The sequence below is a fragment of the Typopeltis vanoorti genome, chromosome 4 (assembly GCF_054136105.1).
Source record: "Typopeltis vanoorti isolate ZY-2024b chromosome 4, IOZ_Tvanoo_1.0, whole genome shotgun sequence".
Lineage (NCBI taxonomy): Eukaryota > Metazoa > Arthropoda > Arachnida > Uropygi > Thelyphonidae > Typopeltis > Typopeltis vanoorti.
Genome location: NC_143552.1, coordinates 35,536,362 through 35,562,825, shown reverse-complemented (window position 1 = coordinate 35,562,825; position 26,464 = coordinate 35,536,362). Strand labels below are relative to the sequence as shown.

The window sequence follows — 26,464 nt, the reverse complement described above, 5'->3', positions numbered from 1 at the left end:
AAAGTTTTTTAACCACCTTTTTCATATATAATCCAAAATATACTTGATATTTTATATTGATTCCTGATAGGAGAGTGTGCAATTTTAAAGTATTTGGGATAATTAATGTGAGAATAATTAATGAGAGAAAGGATAATTAAGGATATTTAATGTGAACACTAACATAAAGGGCAATGTTTTGTATATTTCTGAATGAACACCTTTTTTTCTGCTGTTAATCCTTGCTAAATTTATCTACCGCGTTTAGTGTTCCTTATATTCGCATTCTATATATGTTCATTCTACACTTATGTTTTCACCGTTTCCTTCTTTCGTACTGTTTGCTCGTTTTCAGCTACCGAGAAAAAAAAAAAACAAGCTTCATGTTACCCGAAGGCAGCGTAGAAATGTTGCTATTCGAGAAATGAGGTTCTGAATTTAGAATCTGGTGGAGTATCTTGCTATTTGGCTCCATGGCTTGGTGCTAGACTAACGTAGTAACCAATTGCCAGAATGTATCGTATGATCTGTGGAAATTGTCTACACTCCGAACTAGTTAGACCGTTTGGTCCATAAACAAAATGTCCTAAATCTCTTGGAAACTGTTTCTTATGGTGACAGGAGAGAATGGAAACAACTGTAGGTGTATAGGGAAAATCTGCCTTAGCTATTTTGGGAGTTCTAATAACTGTTCTTAGTGTATCGATTTCTTTAAGATGGTTAAGTCATTCTCTCGATTTTTTTTTGTTTCGATGTTTGTTCCTTGAGGCATTTTGCTTCTTTTGGAAATAAATGCCTTTTGATGTGTATGAATTATGTCTTATTAATCATCGTTGTAATAATGTCCAGTGAGTAAGGATGCTGTATCTTTTGAATTATCCACTAATTAATTGATAAACTGTAGTAAAAATATATATATTCAAAATATTTTAGGGAAATCGAAATATTGATTTTTTTATTACTGAGAAATATTAATAATGCAATAGCTTAAATTGCATGTTTTGAACTCCTATTATATGTTTAGGCTTAAACGAGTGGCCTTTTAATGCATGCGCTCAGAGCAAACAGGAATCGGAATTAACGGGTTATTCAGCAGTGCATTGAAATCCATTTATAATGGGATTATTGTATGCGACTCAGAACAGCAATGAAAGTTTTCATTAACATATAACATGTCTATAGAAGAAAAAAAAAATTATCCCTTGATGGGTGAATCAAATCTAAATTTACACACCGTTGTTAGTAACATTTGCTTGATTTCAGTGATAATTAGACAAGTATGTACCTCCACCTTGCTTGTAGGCAGAGTTTTCGGATTAGCCCACTCACGCTGTTAATACTAATCCAACTGACTTTAGAGCTGTGCACTTTTCCATTAAGATTAGCTTTCCCTACCCTTTAATCAGATATCTTATATGCGAGATTGGTGAATCTGATCAGTAGGGATATCAATTATTTCTTCGTATGATCGGTCATTTATATAAATTGACCTTTTAAGCTGAAGATGAGTTAGCCGGGCTCATACGGGGATGGAGTAATTCAATCTGGAAAATTGGGTTCCTTCATCCGACAAAATAGGCGAACCCATTTTGGGACATAAGCTTTGGATGCCTCACTGCCATTACAGTTAAGTGTGATTCCAAAGCTCAATAGAAAATGACTACATACTACGGGCTGTTTTTATTTTGTAATAGTTTCGCAATGAACCAACAAAGAATTCATTTTTAAAGGCAATAGTTCATTCACTTGAATATGAATTATCAAATATTTCTTGGCTAATATGATTTGCTCATTGTTACATTATTATGAATCCTGTATTCAGACTTTAAGTAAGAGAATGCATATCTCACCTTAATGAGAATTTGAAAAAAAAAAATAATAATTACCAAAATCCAGAATTTAAAATTTTAGTGGACACTGAGTAACGGAAAAGCTGAAGATCATAAACAGGTATTCTAGAGGGAAACGGAATAGGTTAATAGCATCATTTCCATAAAGGATGCTATAAATCCACTCTATCCTTGTTTGGGTTGTAGAAGAGGGTTTTTCAATTATCCCACCCACTGTACCAATGCAGTATAGTTTTATAGCCTTCCGTGGATGGAATGCTACTTAAAAAAAAAAAAAAAAAGTAAGAATGCTTGTACAATGGGTAATGTCAGTAATAGAATCATTCACTCTTTCCTACAGTATGATATAAATTCATTTCTCATATATGGGGAAATGTAACTCTTCGTGCTACATGATTCCTGCAGAATATCTTATATTATTGCAAATATTACAGTTAATAACAGCTACATTAAACTTGAGCAAATTTAATACATAAAATAAATTGCATAAATTATTTGTTGGCTTCATAAGTTGTGTTGTGGGGTATGCATTAGTCATCAAAAATGTTATTCAGCTATGTTGTCAAAAACCGTTTGCTGTTAAATGAAAGTGCATTTTAGACTAAGTTCATCAAGAAATAGAAATTTATCGTTTCTATTTCATAGAATTGTACATTTGTATATCATTTAAATATAACGAGTATGAACCATAATAAATGGAATTTAATATGACAAAATGTGGACCCATAGTCAATAATGAAATATTGTTGGTTAATTGGTAATTACTAACCAATAGCATTATTGTAGCTTTAAGTATTTTTTGTCCCCGTCATTAGCTTTATTCATCCATTATTTTAACTAATTACAGTTCAGTACTCAGTGCTATGTGGATATCTTTCTGCAACAGTATTAAAATTTCTTTATTAACACACTGAAATTTGAGTGCAACCAAGTTATTCAAATTAAAAATCACGTTATTTGTCCTCTTTAAAATAACAAACCGAAAACTAATCGTATCTTAAAAAATTGTCTTTTCATTTTTAAATACAATTCTATATCCTATCTCCATATAACAGCGAATTAAGCAATTGTCTGTAACAGGAACGATTTTTTTAGCTTCACTTTTCATCCATTTGTCTTAGAGTTCGTATCCTGTTCCATTTCTTCCATTTCTTTAATATTCAATAAACCTGTCTCGTCTTAAGCTTTTCACGAACCATTGAGGTTCTTTAGCTGTGGACTTCACAACCGCGATCGTCTCGGGGATAAGGTGGTCGGCCCTATGCCTCCCAGTGTGTCCTATGTAGCCGTGTGCGTTCAAATGACCGGTTTGCCTATTTTGAGGGATGAAAAAACCCACCACCATCATATGAGACCGGTTAACTCACCTTTAGTCGAAAGAGCCCAAATAAAGGTTCCTTCCGTCATGGACGGGAATCGAACCCAGGTCTTTCTTACCAAAGGGCTGCTTCGTCTATACCGACTGAGCTACGGAGGCTACCAATAAGCCTGTCACCTCAACATATTTTGCTCCACTCTAATCCATTCATTGTCTTCCCCTCAGTCATTTTTCAGTGATTTAAACAGCAGTAATTTTGTGGACTCTAACTCCTTATAAAAAAATAAAAAAAATAAAAAAAAAGGCGGGGTGAGATGGGAACGACCAACTATTGCTTTCCACTTGTTGTGAGAGTTAGTATTTTTCTTTCGATTCTTAGATTCTCGAGTTACTATATTTATCTGCAGCTTTTCAAGTAAAATACATGAATATTGAATACGTGAAACTCTGCTTTTACTTTAAGGAGGGAAGTATTAAATTCTGAAAAATACATCAAAAAATCTTTAATTTCGTTATAACTTCAAATAAATTTTCCATATGTTGCCTCTTCTGTTGTAACCATGTATAAACTGTAGTAATACAAATTTAAAAACATATTGTTTTGAATTTCAATCTGTTTTAGTTAACAGTGTTGTCTTGTCTTATAGGCAGTAAGCTTAATTTGGAGAAAATTTTAAATACGGGCAGGAGGGTGTGTGTATGTGTAAGAGAGAGAGAATTTACTGTAGTCTGAAAATGTTTGCATCACAGAAATCTTCCCCATTCCTTACATTTGTTTTAATTAAATTAAAACCGCGTATTTCAATTAATTGTTGTGAATTGTTACTGCAGGAATAAGTTAAATTTAAAAAAAAATAATAGTCATGTAAACGAGAATTGGTATAGAATTCCTACAGTTGGATCTATTGCATTCAAAGGCAGAGCCACTGTTCAGTTTTGCAGACTCTTCCTATTCGGTTGAGTGTCAAATTTCATTCATAATTTTAGAAATGTGGTTCATGTTTTCTTTCAAAACCCAGTGGATCAGAAAAAGATTCACGGAAATATAAGAATGAGAATATGAAAATATTAGAGGATAGAAAAAAATGTAATTTCCAGAAATCAGAAAAAAATCAAGTGTGCATGGCACTTCCCATATTCAGCTTCCGTAGAAGCTGTTGTATAAGATAATACTTTCGTGGGAGTTGCGAATAGGGCCACTCTTCCTTTGTAAGGAGTTATGTAGATCCAATCAAAGATGATAGGAGCTATTTTCATCGAAATTTTCAAGCCCTGAAGTCAGCTAGCCACAGATAAGAAATGTTGGATTTCTTATTTCTCCACTGCTAGATGGATGCCTAGGTGCTTGATGGAAAAACCTTGAGCTTTCTCATTTTTGCGATGTATAAAAAGTTGCTATACCAAGCCATTATAATCGGTAATATCGTATGTTTTAATTTCAGATTTTTTTTTAAATTAAAAGTTCACATTTTAAATTTCTATCATGATTGCATCGTTATACGATATTTCATCTATAACAGTGTTCGAGTATTTTTCACTTTTTGATTCTGTTAATTTTGGCTACAAAACCAATAGAATACAAGTCATATTTGATTATCGTGATTTTATCAAATTATTTTAGAGTAAATTTGTTTTAAATCACAAATATAAATATACTCTTATTTATCATCTTATTCTTGAATAAAATGGAGATAAATTGATATATTTGTATTTTCCTACATATTGGCTGTGATAGTCTTTATAATTAGATTAAAAAATCAAGTGTTTACTTTCATTTTTCGTGCAAATCTTCCTAAGAGTAATGCCGGAGTATTATTGTCTGCAGTAAAGCTAAGTAAGAAGAAAGGAAGAAACGAAAATCTTGCTAAATAAAGTTTATCTGCGAAGTCATGTGAGTCATCTGGAATATGCATAATATTATTGCACGGTTCCATTTTCTGTAACTTGTATGTTAGCACTTCCATAATGCAGATTAAAAGATGCCGCTTGAAGTTCTTTTTACCCTGGAAAGATCTAACTTTGAATCCCATTTACGACTTAAAGAATCTTTACAAGAGCTTTTCAACATGAGTTGGGTGTCATACAGTGGCAGTAGGATTTGTCTTTTGAAAATTTGGGTTTTTACTCCGATCAGAGAACACATTAGACAATGACTTTAGTTTCTTTCATCGGCTGTATTTTAGCAATTTTATACGTTCTTCAGTATTCTCATGTGTCAAGTCACTGAGAATTGTTATTGCAGGCTTCATTTTTAATATTTCGTTCATATGAATAAATTCATAGCTGAAAGTAACCAAAATGTCAGTTACTAATTTAAAAAAATCGTAATCACCACAATAAATGGTTTTCTGTTTCTGTTTTTCCTTTTTCTCCCTCAGCTTCCCCCCCCCCCTTTGTTGCTTTAGAGTGACCCTAAACAACAACGAAAACACCAGATCTAAGTGGGTAAAATAACTAGAAAGCATAACATACTCAATACCTGAAGGAGTAAATCGTCTCCCTAAATGAAAAATGGTTCCAATATAATTAATATTATAAACAAAACTATAAAAGCAAGCGATTTGTTATTCAAATTCAATGGTTAAGATATTCATTAATATCTTAACTCTTGCGGGGAAAAAAAACGAATTTCTAATGTTTAGTGAAATATATTTGAGACTTTGTTTTTTCCAAACTAGTGTTACAAATACATGATTTTTAGTGTAATCATCATTCGATAATATCAGAATATGATTCCAGTATGAACGCATATCTGAATGATTTAGCTAAATGGTTCCGAAAAAGCTTGTATTTCGATTATTTTAAAGATAAAGCTATTGTAAATGAAATAAATTTAAAATATGCTTTGATATTTAATCCGGACTGCTTTACTATTTTATATACTTCACTATTATAAACTATTATATTACTGGTACATCAGTTATTACTGGTTTATTGGACGCAAAGTAAACGAGAACCAAACCAACAATCTTAGTACTGACAAAAATGGAAGAGGAAAGACAGACTCGATGGACAAAAGAAACCAAGAAACTTATTCCCATTTATTAATTTTAAGTAAAAAAAAAATCTATCATTTAATTATATTATTTTAAAGACCAGTTTAGATTTTCAATATTTTTGAGGGTTCCGAGAATTAGCCACATTAAAAAAATTCTGAAACATCTCTGATTAGCGATTCAAACAATATCATACCATTAATTGATAGTCTCTCCATATTAGGATAACATTTGTTGATCTTCATGATGCGATATTTAAATTCTATTTGTATAAATTTCCGAGACGTGGTTGGAGTTGTAGAAGTAAGCTAAAATTGTAGTACACATTTTCATTCGAAATCGATGAATTTTTTCATCTCATCTTTTCTTGATATATAAACTCCAGTTTCTTATTTTAATCACGTAACTTGGTTTTCATTGATCTAATTTTATTCTTACAGGGAGATTAATCTAATTTATAGCGAACTATGTCAACTACATGTGTCATTTAAGTTGTCTAGTTTTTTGAAGGAAGATAGACATTTCCGAAAGGAAAACTTGTGTCCTACAGAGTATCTAACCAGATCTCTATTGCTTTTACGAATACCTGTGCTAGGGTAGTGCTTGCAAGAAATCAGTAGCTAGTTAGAGAATTTCTGAGAGCTTATTCAATTTATTTCAAGTATCTTCTCTCCATAATACTTTTGATGTATCTGTCCACGATTTCTTATTTTTGTTTGGGAAAAAAAAAAAAAAAATTTCGAAAGAAGGACATGAACGTTACTCAGGTTACAAAATAGTTTATCACTAATGACCTTTATCTGTTAGCTCCCAACGTAAAAGAACAACTGGTTGACGATATCGCAGAGACTAGTCTGTGAAAGCAAAATGCTTTGAAAATTACAATCCAAGGCAGGAAAAAAAAAAAAAAAAAAAACTTCGCAGGTATAGGGATAAAATAGTTTCACCTATCCTTTTGTGTTATTGCCCAAAGAATAAAATTCTCTGTGATTTAGTGGCTAATCCGGTAGTAAAGAATTCTTCCTGACCACTGGTCGATCTCATTTTCATAAGCGTTGCAATGGCCGGCCATCCAATTCGTCGTCTTCCTCTTTCCTTAATGTCAGTAATATGTACAATGTGCAGCACAAAGCGAAATACCATTCTTCTGTGGTCAGTGGCTCGGGCCGCTGAAATATTTCACCTTCTATTATTGAATGAAATTGCTAGTTTTCTGTTAAAACGTATTCAGAACGGAACCTCTAAAAATTATTTTCTCAGTTCGAATCAAATAAAACGATCAGAAATGGCCCAGTTATGGGATATTGAGTCACATCCTTTGTGGATTTGCCTCGGAACCAATAACGATTTACAATGCGATAATGTGTCGAATAACATATACTACTTTTTTTTTTTTTTTGCATTGTCGGTCGGGTAAATGATGACCTATAAAAAATATTAGCTTAATTATGATACTTAAAAAAGCGGTTCAAGCACAGAGAAACATCAATGAGAACATATCTAACTCTTGCTATATGTATATAAGCTGCAAAAATACAGTTAGCAGCATTCTACTATGACACACACACACACACGACCTGTTATCAGCTATGGAGGTTTCAGAGTATGGAACCAGACGCTATGGCGCATATTATCAAAATACATCTCAAGATCAACAGCTATCACAGTTCATTGACTGTAGCATTTACTCTCCAGTCTTGCTTGGGATTCCAGATACGTGAAGCTTGTAATGTTTGGAACAATAAAGGTATTATTGTTAATAACTTCATAAACTCTGTGAATTCGGGGTTAATTAAGTTGGCATCTCTAGTGAAAATGCATCCTGAAGAAATTCCTGTTTTTATGAAATGATGCAATCTTTTGAGAAAACAACTTGCGAAACGATTCCATCCAGAATAAACAGCGATACTAAAATGACAAGATAAAATGCCCAGCGGAATAAGGTCAGTATCATATAAGCTAGGTCTTGTTTTGAATTTGCTTCTGTCACTCAAAACTCAGGTACCTAATATCCAAGAAGATAAGTTATATGGGGGAATGAGCAAAAAGGTTAGATGATGTTCTAGGGAGGATTTTATTTTTCCCAAATGTATTTTGGAAAAATAGAATCCTTTCATATTAATGCAGTGAAGGCATTTCTGTCCCGTGGAGTAGCAAGCGCATTTTATGATTTTCTTTCATCTGTGTGTATTGTCTTTATATTGACATCTCAGTGGATAATGCCATGAATTACCCCGCAAATTATTCCTTTTTTTTTCCTTTAAGATCACAGTTCAAAGAAAATACGAATGTTTTAAGACATCTATTTGACTTTGGTATGCTTACACATTTTGAAGAGTGTCGTCGGAGTAAGGTCTTAGGATTCGGCATCTTAGTAATGCAAAAGTGCATAGAGAATGATAACGACCTCGTTCATAAATAACAATTCTGGCGACAGATGGAAGAGTTATCCTTGCGGAAAGTCATTATTAGATATATTTTCTGAGAGGAAAAAAAATGAGACATTACTTTCTTACAGCCCTCGTATACTCAAAACTTTTTCGATTAGTTATACCTTATGTACCTAGTGATAATCTAATAATAAACATATCTGGAAATTGAGAGAAAAATATTTCAAAATTGATTACCTCCTTTGTACTGTTTACAGTACAGTGTTTTATGCTGACCTTCATTTAAGAGGCAATGCAGTAATTGTTCTTAGCTACAGTGTTTGTTGCACATGTAACCGAATGTTCCTGTTTCAATCTCCGTGACTGTTGCGAACTTGTTGAGCTTCATGATGCCAAACACCAGCAAATTTAAGAAAAATTAGATGTTAAGAAAACTATTGTAGTGTACAGGCACTGCTATAAAAGGTATCAGCAAGCTACAGACGGTAATCTAAGCGACTAAATGCTAGTACCATCTCATAGTAACAGCAAGAAGAAACTTATATGCTATGAAAACAAAAAACAATGCCCGTCCTCTACTTCATAATATCGTAAATTGTTAGCAAAGAGGATAAAGTGAAGAATAAAAGTAAAGATAAATATACTACATCATAAGTTAACATTTTACAGTGAATGAGGGAATAGAGAAGGTAAGTTCGTGATTAGTAGAACAACCTCCCACTGCAATCAAGATATGCGTCACTAAAATTATATATACACGCTTACATTTTTATGATAATTCCAGTCATTAAAGGTTGATAAATTATAGCTTATTAGACCGAGGACACCAACCACTTGTCCTCTTGTATAATGAATTCAAGAAAAGTTTTCAGAAGCAGCATGCTATTACAAAAACGGAAGCGATTTAGTCATTCCTAATGAATCATAAAAAGAAATTAAGGTAATTTTAATTCGCATTTAATCTATTCGTTATAATATCAAAAATAATGCAAAAGTTTCTTAAATCTACAAACTACTGACCTTCTATTTTAAACTTTTTTTATTGATTTGTTTCATTTTTTTTCTTTAGTTGCACTTATGATATTTGCATTTCTCTTTCATAGCTTCTACAGCAACTTTCTCCAATAGACAGCGATGTACCTGACCACGCTTGCAGAATTAGTGTTATCAGGTATGCTTCAAACTGTTCAAGCAGTTACCTTATGAGTCGTAAATTTGTTTTTTGTTTTTTTCCAACAACAAATAAATATATTGTATGTTTGATATTTAGATAGTTGAATCGATTATTTTGAACAGTAAGAATCAAATCAAATATATCGTGGGATCAATTCGAAAGTATTCAAAATAGCCTTATTCCTAGCTTTTAAATGGGAAACCTGATGATGATTATTTAACCTCCCCCCCCCCGTAAGTTTTGAGGAATTTTGCTATTTGAGAATCACCTGTAAGAAGAGGTAAATCGTTTTGATATGCTACTAGTGAAGGATTTAACATTATTGATCAGTAGGAAACATTTAATACAATGAGGAAACCAGCAAAAATTACTGTGGTAAATCAGTTCGTCGATTGCCACAGTCGTCCCATCATCCCATTATAGTATATTGATAATTGACGTAGTTAATATTATAGTTATCTATTGAGTTGACGTCACTGGATGCGTATGTTTACTCCAGTACCTCTTAGTGTTTTAGGGGTGAAAACTTCTGCTAGAAGTGGTAGAATCATAATTATTATGATAGTCGTTAATGCTATCTACATAGTCTGTGGTTAATGGTGACGCGTTTTTCAGGAGGGAAAAAACCCTGTAACTTCGATATGATTTCAGACAAAAAATCGAATTGGAACTATGACCCAATTCGATTGCTATGTGTTGATCAGTATATTTTGTCTGTTAACTAAGTTTCCCCTCCATCTCATTTGGCTAATTCTGCAGCAAGAAAATCCACAGTTTACCAACAGTGAAAGCCCTAACTTTGACATCTTCAATTGCAAAGTCCTTATAAAAGGTTTCAACACGAGATTTTAATCGTAGTTTTTCCCAATGAACATTAAATGTTCTGCCATCCTAGCAGCCTCCACATCAAAAATACTTATGGGTTCCTTATTCCTTTTTACTTTTATGAAGCTGAAAATACAATACGTTTTAGGGAAATAAATCGCTTTTTTTCATGCGCCAATTACACAAGTGATGGATTTTCTATTAAAAGAAAATTCCCAGCGATAAACAAAATAACGAGATGGTTTTACCTTCAGGATGTTTGAATGTATTCATATAACATACGTATTTGGCATTGTGCTATGTAATACTTAAATAGCAGTATGTATCGCCATCACGTTTCTTGGAGAAAATATTTCTTGAAATCTGAAAATTTCAATATATATATATATATTTATTTTTTTTACTTTTTTTTAAATTTTTTTTTTTACAGAAGAATATTTTTCTGTAGAAATGTTCAAAAATTTTTCGAAAAAAAATTCGAAAAAATAATTCACGTTTTGTTTAAATCTTTAAAAGAAATTTATCAAATTGATTATTTTAAACATTTGATAGATTTTTCCAACACCAGAGAAAAGAAGTACATTATATTACAAAATATACTGAACTAAATTATTATCACACAGAACAGTTGTCAGTTGTGTTCTGAAATGTTATTTGTGAGAAGTGAGAAGATGTACTTTACATATGCTCTTTACATCTTCTCACTTATCAGTGAGAAGATGTAAAGAGCATATGCCGAAACCAAAAGGATCTCGCTTTAAAACAAAGAAAGCCAACGCAAAACTCATGAGATCAGTAATAAGTGTTATTTAAATTAATGTAAACTATCAATCTCAAACTTAGTACTTCGTTCGGCTTATATTTTATGTCTAAATAAGCAAATTCAGTTTATTAAACTGTGAAATGTCACTCAAAGTTATCATTGACACAATGTTTTCTCTAAGCTGATTTCAATATTATCTGTATTATAATATTATAATACAGATAATATTGATATTATCTGTCTTATACAAGTTATCCAACACAATTGAAGGATTAAAATAGCTTTGGCTTTTCAAAAACCTTTCATTTAAACTGACAAGTGCTTAAATAACATCTTGCAAATTAATATCTCATCTGAATGAAATAAACCGTAGAAACAAGCAATCAATCCATTATCATGTTTAGTAGCAGTTTTACTATCCTCAAACATCTCTATAATCTCTAAGTGGTTACCAGATTACACCACCCGGAGAGAGAGAGAGAGAGTAAGAAAAAGAGAGGCCAAGCGAGTTGTGAAAGGGCCAACTACAAATCTTAATATAGCTAGTTGTCCTACATCCAAGAAATTACGTTTATCTACCTAAGTACCCGCCACGTGCATTCTTCCAAAGTATATTCCCACTAAACATCAAGATTTTATTCCTCATTTCGGTAATAATATAAATAAAACAAAATGCAGACATAACACTGCTGTTTGATACCGTCGGGTGAATGCCTTTAAAACCTATATATTAAATCTGTTTCTCAGCGACTTTGCTGTGTCCTGCATTTACTAAATGAGATAAGCGGATTTTGTCTAATTTGCTGGTTATTTTTAGAACAATGAAGTTACTTCTTCGAGTAGTTTTTAACACCTATGATAAGCATAATAAAAACGTTGGCAGATTGAAGTTATGTATTGTTCCATTTTTTCGACTTTCATTGCCCCTCCATCAGAGATTCGTTAATTAGCTTAGAAGGAGAGAATACTAACACAGCAACTATCTGATAGTTCCTTTATAATCAAAGCATGTATTAGCTTTGAAGATTCTTCATTCTTTCCCGAGGTGCATGACCTGTAAATCAATCTTATTTTTATTAACTGACTACTTGTTGAGTCAGCGTAAAATCACTTTGTCATTGATTTCTAGATCCGTTACAGATTATTATACATTTTAGATGTAAACAACTTTATTGCATTTACCGATCCTTTTGAAGATTCTAAGAGTTCTTGTAAAAACAACCCACTCATACAGAAGCGGAAAATCTGTTTCAAGGACGGTGCTGGGATAAATGATAAATTCTTTAAGCTGCCTTAAGCGTGGCTTACTCTAATTTGCTTTATTTACAAGAAACCTGTCGCCTTTTTTTTTTTTCTTCTTCTACTTCTTCTTTTTCAGCTTGAAAAAGTATGTCATGGACACATTTCTTCTCTATTTTTGTAGTGCTTCCCATCGAAAAGTTAGATTGCACTCGTCAGCTCTTCAAAGTACTTTTTCATTTAACCCTTTTTAGTTGTTGCTGGGTTGGGGGGGGGGGGGTAACTCTTTATTCTGAATTTATTCTGTGAACGTTTTTCTTGTGTGTAGTGTGAATAGCGAATTATTATGTTAAATTTTGTAAAATTGGAATAATCTTTAGTGTCTTCAATATTGAATAATAACCAAAATGGGTAAATGACTGAGGATTATTTTCTAGAACGATTTATTCAAACGACGAATTATTCAAAAATATGACGTGTGGAGGAAAAACTTGCCACAGAGGTACCATCCGATGGTCTTTAGCTGATACTTTGTTACAGGAAAGATCATTTCACCCACTTCACCTGAAAGGAGATGTACTTGATGCGAGCATTGACTTTTAGTACGTATAAGTTTGTTTAGAATCATTGCTTAAGCACCTAAGGCTGTAATGACAGTATGTTATATAAGTAAATTGCATCCATTCTTCTGGTCTGTTGCTCATTTTCTGCAGATTTAAAAATCCGAGGTTTTCTAGGAGGAAGTCTCTGCTGTAGTGTATATGAGGCCCCTGCTTATAAATACATTTCCTAAAACCCGCTCTCAGATTATATCTACAAAATCAAATCATTCACCATTTATTTAATGTGACCTTCATAGAAAATGTATATCTATGGAGCTCTTTTAAAGAAACATACACCAACCAATATTAGTGGTTTTTTTTAAATAATAAAAAAATATTATAAATTAAAAGAAAGTATATTTAAATTAAAATATACTTTCTTTGCTTAACGACATGATATACTCGGTAGTGTTGTGTACTACCCAGGTGTTGACTTACGCTTGGACTCGCCGATAGTTCTTCGGCATGAACTCTTAGATTTCGATAGATGTCGATCTCCGAGTTTCGTATCCGGCTTTAAAATAATGAGGGATTTATTATCCCCTTAACTTAATGATATACTCATGTTTAGAATAAATATTGGAATTCCTGTATCTCAAGTTGAATTATACTGGAAGATTATAAATCTTTCGACCTCATCCTAACATTAAAGGACTGAACAACGCTCAGTTATAAAAGGTCAATTAATTAATTATGAATGTCATCAGTCAAGAGTTTTCTGTTAAACATGCAATTTTATGGATGTGTGTTCAGGTAAAGTTAGGGAGGTAAGTCAGCCCCAGAAGAAAAATCTGGTCTTGAATGAAGATATGAATATTTTCATAATTAAAGGCGATGAAATTGAGATCTTTATTATAAGAAATAAGACAGGACTATGTATTTGGTAATACTGAAGTTCAACTGGTTTTTTTCACTAGAAAAATGTGAAGAGATCACTGTGTAATACAGTTGTTATGGGAGAATTTGAGGCAAGAACCAATTGAGTACTACAAGGTTTGTCGAATAAAGAAGCAGAAAGGAGTTTATTGCCATCATATACAGCAAAATGATGATAGGATTTAACGTTAGCGAGAGATGATTAATGTATAGGAAGACGAAGATGAGCAGTTTCGTAGTCATTGGGTACTCTGTCATTATAAAGAAATCTGATGAAAGAAAAATCCATCCAACTCGATGAAGGACTAGAGAAGAAACTTGAGACACGGTCGCAAAGAGTATGCTATAAGATGGAACTTAGTAAGGAGTCCATGCTAGATCAGATCAAACGCAGGAATGTCAACAGGAAATATTCTTCTTCACTATCTAAAGGCACTAGAGAGTGAAGAAGTTGACTATTAATAAATATCTCCATTATTTTCAATAGGTTTGAGCTGATGACAGTAATTTAATGTTGAATTTTAAAATCCGCCTGGAAGGATAGACTAGATATACGCTTCCTTTAATGTTGTTAGATATATGCTAGGCGCTAGTATATCAGCATGAATAGAAGATTAGTATTAATTCTGGAGCACGCACATATTAGTACCATCTTTGCTAAGAGATGTGGTGCTGTTTGGATTACTGGGGAATTTTCTGATCTTTCTGACGAAAGATCAAGGAAAGCATCGGTTAATTTTTTGTAGTATAGTGGAAAATTTCCCTTGACTGCTCTCTCTACAAAACGTCTAGGAGAGTACTAATCCCAAGAGATCAGCTTTCTTTATGCAGACTTTTTTTCTTAGTCTTGGCACACTCTAGAGAACCAGGACTTAAACAGTGATGGTTCTGCATGTAGCGCATTATTCATCGGAGCGGATATGTAGGAGAACAGAAACAGTAATCAAATCATGGAGGAGAAAAGGTGTAGAAATCGTGGATGTCATCATTGTTGGAACCGGTATAGTGCCCAAAAGACCCGAGGCTGAAACTGGCTAGGTAGAGATCATTCTGTTGAAAAGGAAAGATGGAGAAGGTTATTTTAAGAGAATTTGTCATTGATTTGTCAACGAGTTGCCAAGAAAAGGTCTGATATTTACAATATATTTGAATGGAGAAGTAGTTAAGGCCTCGGGTGTCGGAAAAGGGATGAGCACTATATGAAATTCTTGTTGGTAGGTGAACATTTTTTGTTAGATCATTACTGACAGCAAACGATTCGGCTTCCCTATCAGCTTAATTTGTTAAATATGAAAAGGGAAACCACTTTGCATTAAGAACATTGGAATCTCCAAAAAGCTGTTCTAATTGTGTGGACAGTTCCACTAGAAAGTAAAGCTTCATAGAATTAATAATCTGAAAGATCGGCGTAGGAATCACTTTAGGAGAAGAGTAACAGCAATATGTGTAACAAAATGAGACATGGAAATCTCGAGCCGCAGTAGATATTATATTGGGATTTTAATATTTTGTAATATCTGGTATTTTATGCCAGAGACTATGTTTGCTGTTGTCAGATGTGAAAATGAACATGTTCCGCCCTACTAGCAGAAGGAATCATGCAGAATGCAGTTTGGATAACGAGGTAATAATGCAGAAAGTTTAATACATGCAGGTGGTGCCAGTCATTAATGTTAATGTTGGGGCGTTGGTTGTTAAAGTGGACGTGTAATAACTATTTTTGAATGGCATTTGTTTTAAGGGGTATATTGTTATTTTTGTTTAATTTTTGAATATTTTTGATTTTGTGGGAGATTTTTGTTTATAGCATTGCCACTCATGACGTTTTGATGGTTGACGTTAGAAACTCACAAAGCAGGGCCACATAATGCATGCAGGAGGGATGAAAGCCCTTCTTGTGGACATGACTCCACTCCTTCAGGAGTGCTTAGATTCCAATTCAAGCAAGATCAGTCTGCTATATTTGGACTCCCTGCACACTGAATCTGGCAAAGTGAGAAGATTAGCCACCCAAGCCGAATTCTCCAAACGATAAAATCAGGTTTTATCCGATGAACTACTACGGGAAAGCTTGCGGAACCAATTTACAGTTGTACTCTCAAGCGGAGAAGTGCTATGGAAAATTTTCTAGTTAATTACGGTATGCGGAGAATAACCTTCTTGGATATGCTGAACAGACTGAAACCAAACATGGAAACAGCTACCTCCTTCAAAAACAGAGCTGCTTGCAGACGAAAAACATGAGTTTCCGGAGAAAATCCCTGTCACCTCCATATGATCGGATAATTCAACTTCGGCTGGAAAATTCCTTATTGAGGTTCTTAGAGGGATTAGAATCCGTCTTTCCAACCAAAGTGCTTCATCGACAAATCAATCATAGAAAATATATGAAACAGAATAATAATTCAATATACTAACCAAACTTTGGAAGATCATCACTAATGACAACCAAACTGGTCAGTTGAAACACGAGAGATACAAAATGGCAAAACCATTTTGCCATTTTGTATCATTTTAGATCAGTCAAAAGAAAAATTGATCTAAAATGTTTCTAATCCGGCAAAACAGCCAGACGAACGCACGCATCAATCGACGTAATACACTGACCCCATAGACTTAGGTGTTTCTTCTAAACTCCAAACAGTCCAACTCAATCCAGCAAACTGTCAAGGCAATGGGTCTTACCTGTAGAAGAAAGTACTGAAGCGATGGAGAATATCAATCGGATGGATGCACAAGGATAAAGAGCATGCTCGCGTTTCTTTTTTTTTTTTTCCCTTCCTTTCAGAGAAGTTGAGTTATGGTTGAGTTAGAGTGTATACAATGCAAGCTGTTTCACCTGATTCTGACTAGACCACTAAACGAGGTGTTAGTCGGTCTTATACGGAAGCGGAAAATTTTACCATCCGATAGTCTACAGGCTGGTGGACAACACACATTTAAGACATAATGTACTCTCTTTACAAGATCTTGGTTTGCTTAACGTAATTCCAACTACGTAATACCCAGAAAGAAGGGAGCGAACAGCGAATTTGATAGTTAACAACATTCTTAAATCAATTAGCTCTTTTTAATGTGAATCCTAACCCAGGAAATGTTGTAAACCTACCATGGTCGGTGAGCTACAGTTAGATAATTAGAAAAACCTGCTCAGACCAAATATGAATTTTTTCCACAACACTTCATCGTGGCGTTCTTCCACCGAGTGATGATATTGATCTACTAGCTAAACATATTCACAAACATCACAAACCAATAGGCCACAGTTCGGATCCGAACAGCAGCCTATTCGTTTTCTTGAGAGTATCTGTCCACCATAAACAGCTGTCATTGCACAGGTAACTTAGTAACACATATTAGTAGATATGATTTAATATCATGAAAATCTGTAGTGTGTGCATATAACTCGAGACAAATTATCTTTCTCAATCCCTATTTAATAAAATTAGAGTTAGACAACCCATGAAATTTCATTAAAAAAAGTTATCAAGAACATTTTGCATCATCACGGGTGTATATTGAGATTAAAACATTTGGCTTTATTATTAATATCTACTTTATTATTTTTTCATATGTATTATATAATATGAAAATCTTTCTCAAGAAACGAATGAAACAATTTTAGATATTTCCATGTTACACCTACAATATTTAGAACCACTTTCACTTATTTAATGAAGACGTTTTTAATTTATTTACTAGAATTTCATTTAAATCTAAATTATTGCACACTGAAGTGAGCCTGAGCAAATGCTACTAAAAAGTTGATAAACACGCATTAAAAATTCGGATTGTCAGGCCACGGATCTTTAATTCAGCCAGTTAATTAAGGCTCTGTAAATATCACAGAGCCTTAGTTCTGCGCGTGTTCCAGGTCAGTTTGTCTCTACATGAGACTGGCAGTCACTTTTAATCGAAAAGCCACACTAATGTTATGTTCATCGGTCAAATTCGGATCTCTACAACCGACGAGAAGATATCGCAGTCCTTCCGACTGTGCTACTCAATAGCTCTTGGTAATTGAATGATAAACATGATTTTTCTCTTCAACAAAATCCATAATAAATCATATGCAGACAGAAAACACAAGTATAGTATTCAAAAAATCAGTTTTCATGAATAACAAAATTATCTATAATACATTTTGATGAAGATAAATATTCGTCGGTTGATCATTTGTTTACATTCACGCGTGCTGTAGTATTTAAAAATACAGCTTGTGTACGAACCCATTTTTTCGAAAAATACTTTAGAAAAAATCATTAGAATAAAAAGTCCCTGTGAGGTTCTGTTGCCAAAAAAAAAAGCTATTCAAAATTCTGAAATTGTCTGTGTAAAATGGTATGTTGTACAATATAAAGTCTAGCAATACTGCAGCATGCTTTTAAGTACTTTAGTACAAAGTTATAAATTAGTAGTTGAAATTAAAGGAAGTATAGGAAGATAGCTTGAGGTACAAGGTATAAGACCAGGATGAGTACTCTCCACTCTTATTAATTATTGACATGGATCATTATGAAAGAAAGTGTCCCTAAACCTGATATCAAATCGAATATATTTAACTTGCCTTTTTACTTCATGCAAATGACTTTATAATCCAAATAAATCTGGTTTACCAGTTTTCAGGACTCTTGTTAACTAAGTGGAATAACTTTAAAAAACATGAAAATCAATAATAAAAAATAGGCAGAAAGTTGAATAAACTTATATTCAATAGGCGAGAAATTTGCTAAAATACTAAACCAGCAATTTAATGTTTTGGTTATTTTCCATTCAAGTTAAAACTGAACACAAGACAGTGTTCAATTTTAACGTACGGAAAAAAAAAAAAAACAGTTGATCAAAGAAAGAGACGCCTGATATAGGAAAGTTCTGAGAAGAATTATGGGAAAGAACAGAAGTTACCAATGGCAAAATCATATAAAAAATGAAGATATTAGAAAGGAACCTGACATTATCAGCATTCCAGAATGTTTGAGCAGAGCTGATTTAACGTGGTATGGTTACTTCTTAAAAGTGTCAGTGGGTAAAGGTTAGCAAAACACGTGTTTGATGCCAGGATGGCAAGGGAAAAAAAAAAAAAAAACAGAAGAAACCTACATGGATTGATGAAGATGTAGTCCGTAAGAGAACGAAATAATTGCGTTTGAATCATTTCAAACGCAATCATCTAGCATTATCGTAATATTCTATCTGTATAGTGCCTGGGGACACAGCAGGAATATGATATTTTGAATAATGCACATTTCACATGACTGGCAATTCTAAAAATGTAAACCTGTAAAATAACACCTAGTCTCTAGGAGTTATTTTACAGGCTTTTATATACAGGAAACCTACTATTTCACCAACTACAGTAATCTAAAGCCTTGTTTTGATCTGTGGCCAGCAGTTTTTTTATTTTAGGTTGAAGGAAAAATGTTTAAAATTGTTTGTTTTTTCTATTGGTCAACTGCCAGTGAATTCTTATATCATATCCAGTTGTTTCGGTATAATTGCATTATAATTTAACTTTATACTGAAATTAGTTGTTTTTAAGAGGTTTTTTTCCCTTTAAAATTTTATTAAGATCAGATTTTTCTAACTACCATCCTAATTTTCTCTTAAGTTTAAACACTTATCTCGGCTAACAGTTGTGAAAACTAACTTCTTATTGTGGCATAATCTTTCTGAAGAATTTTTAAAGAGATCCAATAGCAGTAATGTTTTATTTCATATTTCTGACTTTTCTAATATATATTTTCAGTAAATAGCAGTAATGACCCAAGTGCATGTCGTTTTGTTACTCCAAGTTTTGTGTACCACGAAAACTGAATTTTAGGAAGTATTTATTTTTGTTAATACTTCTTGATATGCTTTGCTGTTCAGTAAATAGTATAATTGATGTAAAAAGTATAATCGACATAACAATATTTGATGCGTTATAATTTATTTATGCAATAAGTAGAATGGAACAACAAACTAAATAAAACATTTAATTCTTAAATGAATATATTTATCTACATTGGGTATCTTCTATCGTTATTTATGAACAAAATATTCTAATCACTTGTAATACATAGATTTCAAATCTGGATTCAATTCATGTCCGAAATGTATAAAACCCGAGAGTCAGTTAGCTAACTTCATATGGAGGCGATGGGGTCCCCCCCCTCACCTCTACAAAAGAGATAAACCTCCAGAGAATATATCCATCATAGACATAATACATGACGCAGCTAGTCGATAACACTCGCAAGCAACTGCATATAAATAAAAATTTAAAAAAACCATGCACGCACACACACACACAGAGGATGAACATACCTTTCTATAATGAATACCCGTTTCACCTTCGTTCTGTATATCCAAATTATCAACTTTCTTACACTGTGAACTTCTGAGTTTAAGACGTCAAACAAAAATGAATCTCTGAATCCTTATTCATTTCATCTCGAATTTTATTTTATGTAGTACAGCGAAGTAGCGCAGTTAGAAAAATGACTGTATTTAATTCGAAAAAACACTTAAGTTTGATTTTAGACATAAGTGAAATGTTTATATTGAACTGGTCTCCAGGGGTGGTAGGATGTTTTTTTTTTTTTTTAACCTTCCCGAAAAACAGGCTAACAGACTAGAAAATACACAATTAATAGTAAAAAAATATAATGCAGTGTGGAACAATCTTCCTCTCGCAATGAGTCTTTGGTGCCATTATAAGGTTTTCAAAATGGAAATCTCACACACATACATTATACATACATACCTGATACTTTCTTTCGTTCTTTTAGAGAAAAGATTTCAATCCCATAGTAAACATCAAATGATGGAATATAATCCAGTATTACTTCAACCCATTTAAGAACTTCCGGGCGTTTGTTTTTTTCCCCATTTCCCCCAATTTTCATTTTTCCTCTTTTCCGTGTATTCCATAAAATTTGACATTAATCTAAAGATTAAACTCATCTTCCTCAAACAACGAGAAGCTAACTAAACAGACGTTTTCATAAATTATAATGTCAGGAACAAACGAAAAATTTACTGCTTTATAAAAAGACTAAGAACTAAATTACACTATGCAAGGACGGATTGATCGTTACTCAAAATACGAATACGAAACCTGTTGAAACGATTCCAAAGTAACATTAAAAGGTCAAGGCCGAAGAAAGCAACAATTAAAGATCTAATTTATTGAAAACAAACGCAAAGAAAGTTGCTTGATATTTAAATTGTTTGAAAGAATTAGCGCATTATAATTCATAAGGGAAAATGCATTAAGTATAATTTGTAATTGTCTGCGTTAGTAGCTAATCTAAACAAAATGTAACTATTTTTAAATATTGCAAGTGTTTTAGGACTACTTTTATGTTCATCTGTATTGAGGGAATTCTCTTTTATGAAATAACAAAAAATAATAATGAAGACATATCTAAGAATAGCCATGAGTTAAAATGAACCTTCATGTCCTACACTACTCTGTATCAGTGGTGAAACAAGTTGATAACAGAATAGCTGATCACTTTGTTTCAGCTTAAATGAAAAAACATTTATGCGATTTTTAAAATTTAATTATCTGATTTTTTTTTAATCTCAAAAATAGTACAAAATACACATTCGTTTTATGCAGTGTGATTTGAGATTTAGACAACATTATGTCTCGATGTCAGGAACCTTGCTAATTTTATTTTATTTCACAAGGCGTTTCTATTCTGTTTGGCTTATTGGAATTTATCGTCTATTCCTTTTCACACCATGCTGTAAACGCCATTAAGTCGCTTTGTGTTTTTGACATTGCACTTATTTATCTTTATCTTTCTCCATTTAAGCCATCAAGCAACATCAACAATGTGAAATCATTATGACATAAAAATCAGTGATTTCTTCTGATTAAATCTTTTCTCACTTCAGTAATTAAAAAGGCAATTTTATTATTTAACCAAAATTTATACCATATATTCTCAATATTTATTCAGTGATCTTCAGTTAAATGTATGTCATTCGTTTTTTTTTATTATTATTTTTTATTGATTTTTATACACTTAAAGCTATCTGCCACCAGTATGTACAATGTAACATTTTTCTCAATAGAGACATAACTTATTCAAATCTATCTTTTTAAAAACACAGGCTTCCGAATTTCCCGTGAATAAATATATTACACTTATGACTGAATCATCTTTCAAATAGCTAGGTTTTCTTTTACTATCTGAGCAGATAAAGTTTAGCTTAGTTTTTCTCTGAATTATATGCTTTGTTCAAATCTACCGTTCTATTAATTTAAAATGCTGTTCTCACATATGAAACAGTGTTCCCAAATATTTCAATGTCATTCTAACCGATTTTCTGACTAAGATATATTTAAACGTTTATAAGGGCTTGTCAATCGAAACCGAATTCTCCATTCTGTAAAAAATGCATGTCACGTTGACAAATGTGACATGCATTTTTTCTCCTAAAACCCAGTTTTATTTATTTGATGACAAGGCATAGATGGTTATCGCGTAACTTTGGTGAAATGGGCATTAAATCTAAACCCACCTATTCTGATTTCAAACCATTTCCTCCTCAAAAATTTTGATTTAGAACAATATTTAATTTACACCCCCCCCCCCTCTTTGATTCATCTCGAGCTGTATCACGCATATTTCTGCCATGCTTTTACTATATATTTTCATCAAAATTTCCATTCCTCAAATACTCTCAATTAACTGCAACACATCCCATTATGATCCAACCTAAATTCAATAAATTAGTTTTTATTCATTTGCCACTTTTATATTTTCTCTCAATTTAGAAAACATTCCTCCCACCTCAATATTCCCGAAGAAGCATAATTATTTAAATCTATGTTTTTATCCGCCTATAGCAGAATAATATCCTATTATTCTGCTATAGTTCCACAACCTTTAGTGTACAGGATTAAAAACTGCACATTTTTTGCCTAACGAACAGTAAGACACTTCTCTCTTTCTCTTATTTATAAATAACAAAAAAATTATTAGCTTCTTTTAGTTGCTTTAAAAGTATGAACGCATCAAACTCAAATCCAAGTTTAACGTAAAAGATTACTTCTCAGCCACATTTTTATAGCGAAGATGTGACTTTTTAAGCCAAATTTAAGTCGCTGAAGCATGGAAGATAGATCTGCATATCTGGGATAATAAATCTGTGCACTTTTTTTTCTAACTTTGATTCTGTTCCCAGAACATAAAATATAAAAGACAATATGCTTACTCTACTGTCAGTACATCTTGTATTAACTCAATATTGTAGAATCACAGAAAGATTATTCAGTCTTAACCTATATTACTGGGTATTAAATTCATGCTTAAGTATCAAATATTAACTGAGTTCTATAGTATTGTAGATTAACCCATACTACATTATTGGGTATTAGTTGAGTAGTTATTTAATGCTACCATATTGGGTTATTTTAGAGCAAATGACAAACAACACAAACTATTAAGGCAATCATGCACTCATTATTGTGAAAGAATAACTCATGAAAAAAACCATTTGACTACTTTCCTGTTTTGAAATAAATCCAGATCTATTTTTATATATTAGTCATGAAGTTTTCATTCCAATACATAACTGACTTATGTAATTTTGCCTTATTTGTTTTGAAAATAGTGGCTGAAACCATAAACCCTTAAATGGAATATGCTACATTTTCATCTTCCATTTAAACTGGCTGTATTTAATAATAATAATAATAATGAGGCAGCGATGTCAAATCCCTACATCGAAATCAACTCAATGAGATAACACTGTCTTATTAAAGAGAAAAAAAAAGTGCAGGTTTAATATCAATTCGGCATTTATCAGATTTCCATCTACCCAACGCCCTCTTTCATCAAGAAAGAAAAATCAACCTTAAAATATCTGATTTGCTTTAATTTTTATAAGCATATAAATGTATAATTTTCAGTTTTCGTAATATTTTGCACTAATCGATTTGACTTGAATTGGTTAATTAAACCAGTATTTTAATCATATTTAAAGTATAGGTTAGTCATAAAGAAGTGGTGCTTAGGATGATACTGATGTACCCAGGAATTCTGAAATACATTTTGCTTCATTATTCCTTACCTTTCCCCACCCCTCCCACCCACACACACACACTCACAAAGATAAGAACACTCGGTTCAGATTATTTTCCTATTAGCCATTTCGCTCGATACAATATGACCACTTTGACCACAATACACATTCTTCTTAAATATTATATAAAAGCTCAAGTAGTGTTCTTAGCAAGTTTGATCACACCTGAATCATCGATGCATATGAACTTCGTCTTCTTGATTCAGCCTCATTGAAATTGTGATTTTGTGCTGTGTATGCATGGCTGTCTTTTTTTTTTTTCCCCTTCTAAGAGGAAATTTAAAAAAAAAAAAAAAAAACTACTTATGCATTTAATATGGCATCATTGAATAGTCTGTATAACCCTGTCACATTTGAAATTCCGTAATACTACTCATTTATCGATACACTTAACTATAAAAATAATGCGCCGTTTAAAGTAATTAAAATTAATTAATGAAGTGAATCCTTTTCAAAGCATTTAAAATGCATTGCTAATTAAACTCACCACATGCTTTTAATATTAAAATTTTATTTATATTAACAGACCATACTTTTACGGCAAATGCAACAGCATGTTAAATTGCGCGCGCATACACGTACCTTGATTACAGTTAACAGATGCAAATGAATAATCCATAGGTGAATAATTGTGGTCAAACTCTGAATTTTCATTTAAAATTAGGTGATCACTCGGAAAAAGACTGTAGGATGTTTCATACACTGTTTAATGCCGGTCCTGTTTTTAAATAAGCATAAAATATAATAAATACAATACAATATTTTAGATATAGCCCACATCCACTTAGAAAAAAAAGTCTCAGGACCTGTCGTGGGAACTCCACGTTTTTTTTTTTTTTTTTTGTCATCCCCGCCCAGGAAAGGATGGAAGCTTATCCTGCATGTTTTAGTACCATAGATATGGAAAGAGTTTAATAATCCGGGAATCCCACTTTAGAGTCAAACATGCAAGTTTTTTTTTTCAGGCGTCCAGATAATCAAGGTGATTTTTTTACTACCACATGTGAAGTTCATCTGCCAGCTAACGACATTCATAGACAAACTCCACAATCCGTTGAAGTCAGAAACACTGTTCACTCGTCGAAAAAAAAAAAGTTTAATAGTAAGTTAAAAATAAGTTTTCTGCTACTCTTTTAATAAATTAAAAAATAGATTATCTTAATTTAACACAGATAACGGACGCTGCAGCACTTTAATATTTAATCGTAAAATTGGGATAGAAACTTTTGAGAATAAAATAAATTATCAGTTTTAATATATACATAAAGATGTGACTGTTGCACAGGGAAAATATCCGATGCAAACGGTTAAGCATTTCATATATCTTAAGAATCATTAGACTGGTGACCCTGAAATGAAAATGACCTTGAAAGCTATCACTGCTCTTGTGACAACGAGTCCAATTTGCTTCTTCCCAGTGACAACTTGAAATCAAAATTTACACTACTGCTAGCAAGTGTTGTCTTCCTTTTTTTTTTCCTTCCCATTTTTTTTTTAATTCTTTAAACGAATCTTGTCACGAAATATGTGAAAGGAGCAGTGCACCTTCCTTTCACGCTTTGACCATCGCGCCATCATGTCTCCACCACCGTTACATCGTCATCTGGAAAATACTTTTGGAATCTGCCCAGTCAGTTTATCGAATCCATTGCTTCACGATATTTTTGAAACCAACCAGTGGTAGAAGAGAGCAAGTCAGTGTTGCTCGTGATGCTTGTCTTACGTCACCCGACTACAGCGCATGTGGAGTGCTCGACTGTGGCCACCTCCTTAGAGCTCCTAGCGTCCCGCAGTGGAACTCCGATTCTCTTTGCCAGTGCGTATGCCTTCGCTCGACGTCATTAGCGCCCTTCTACGACATTAAGAAGCCATCAGAACACAACCTTCCAGAAAGAACAGCCTTGCGTTTCATGGACCGAAGCCTTTCATGCAGTCAGAATATGGGCAGCTTTAGCAAATGTTTAGCATCGACACAGAAATACGGTTGCCATTCTAATATGGAGGTGTGCGCGTGGCAGTAGTAGGCCAACATTTCAGGCCTGCGCGTGCATTCGGCTGCTGTGCTTACGTGTCCTGTGCGTTTCGCCTTCGTCCGCCAACCCTGAGCAGTAGAGAATGCGCGCGCGAAACCGCTCTGCTGGTATCGTCGTTGCATGATTCTCTTCTGGCGTTCGTTTGGATATGAACGGATTTGTTTTTCCTTTTTTTTTTTATGTACTTTGTTCCTGTTTGGACATATTTCAGGATTAGTTGAATCCATCGTCATCCACAGCTTCGTATTGGTGTCAAAGGATTCTTTTTTAGAAGGTTCTGTTACCTGATCTTTCCGGCTTAGATCTTCGTTTCTCTTCCAACATCTCTGGCGTGAA

The 26,464-nt window shown here is 33.1% G+C and overlaps 1 long non-coding RNA gene across 1 annotated transcript in view; it reads left to right on the top strand.

Annotated features, from left to right (window-relative positions):
* Window positions 1-26,464, top strand: part of LOC150107229 (uncharacterized) — a 297,998-nt gene that overhangs the window by 195,921 nt on the left and 75,613 nt on the right. The window contains exon 6 of the long non-coding RNA XR_016548179.1: window positions 9,637-9,704. This is a non-coding gene — a long non-coding RNA (uncharacterized LOC150107229). The remainder of the gene's footprint in view (window positions 1-9,636; window positions 9,705-26,464) is intronic.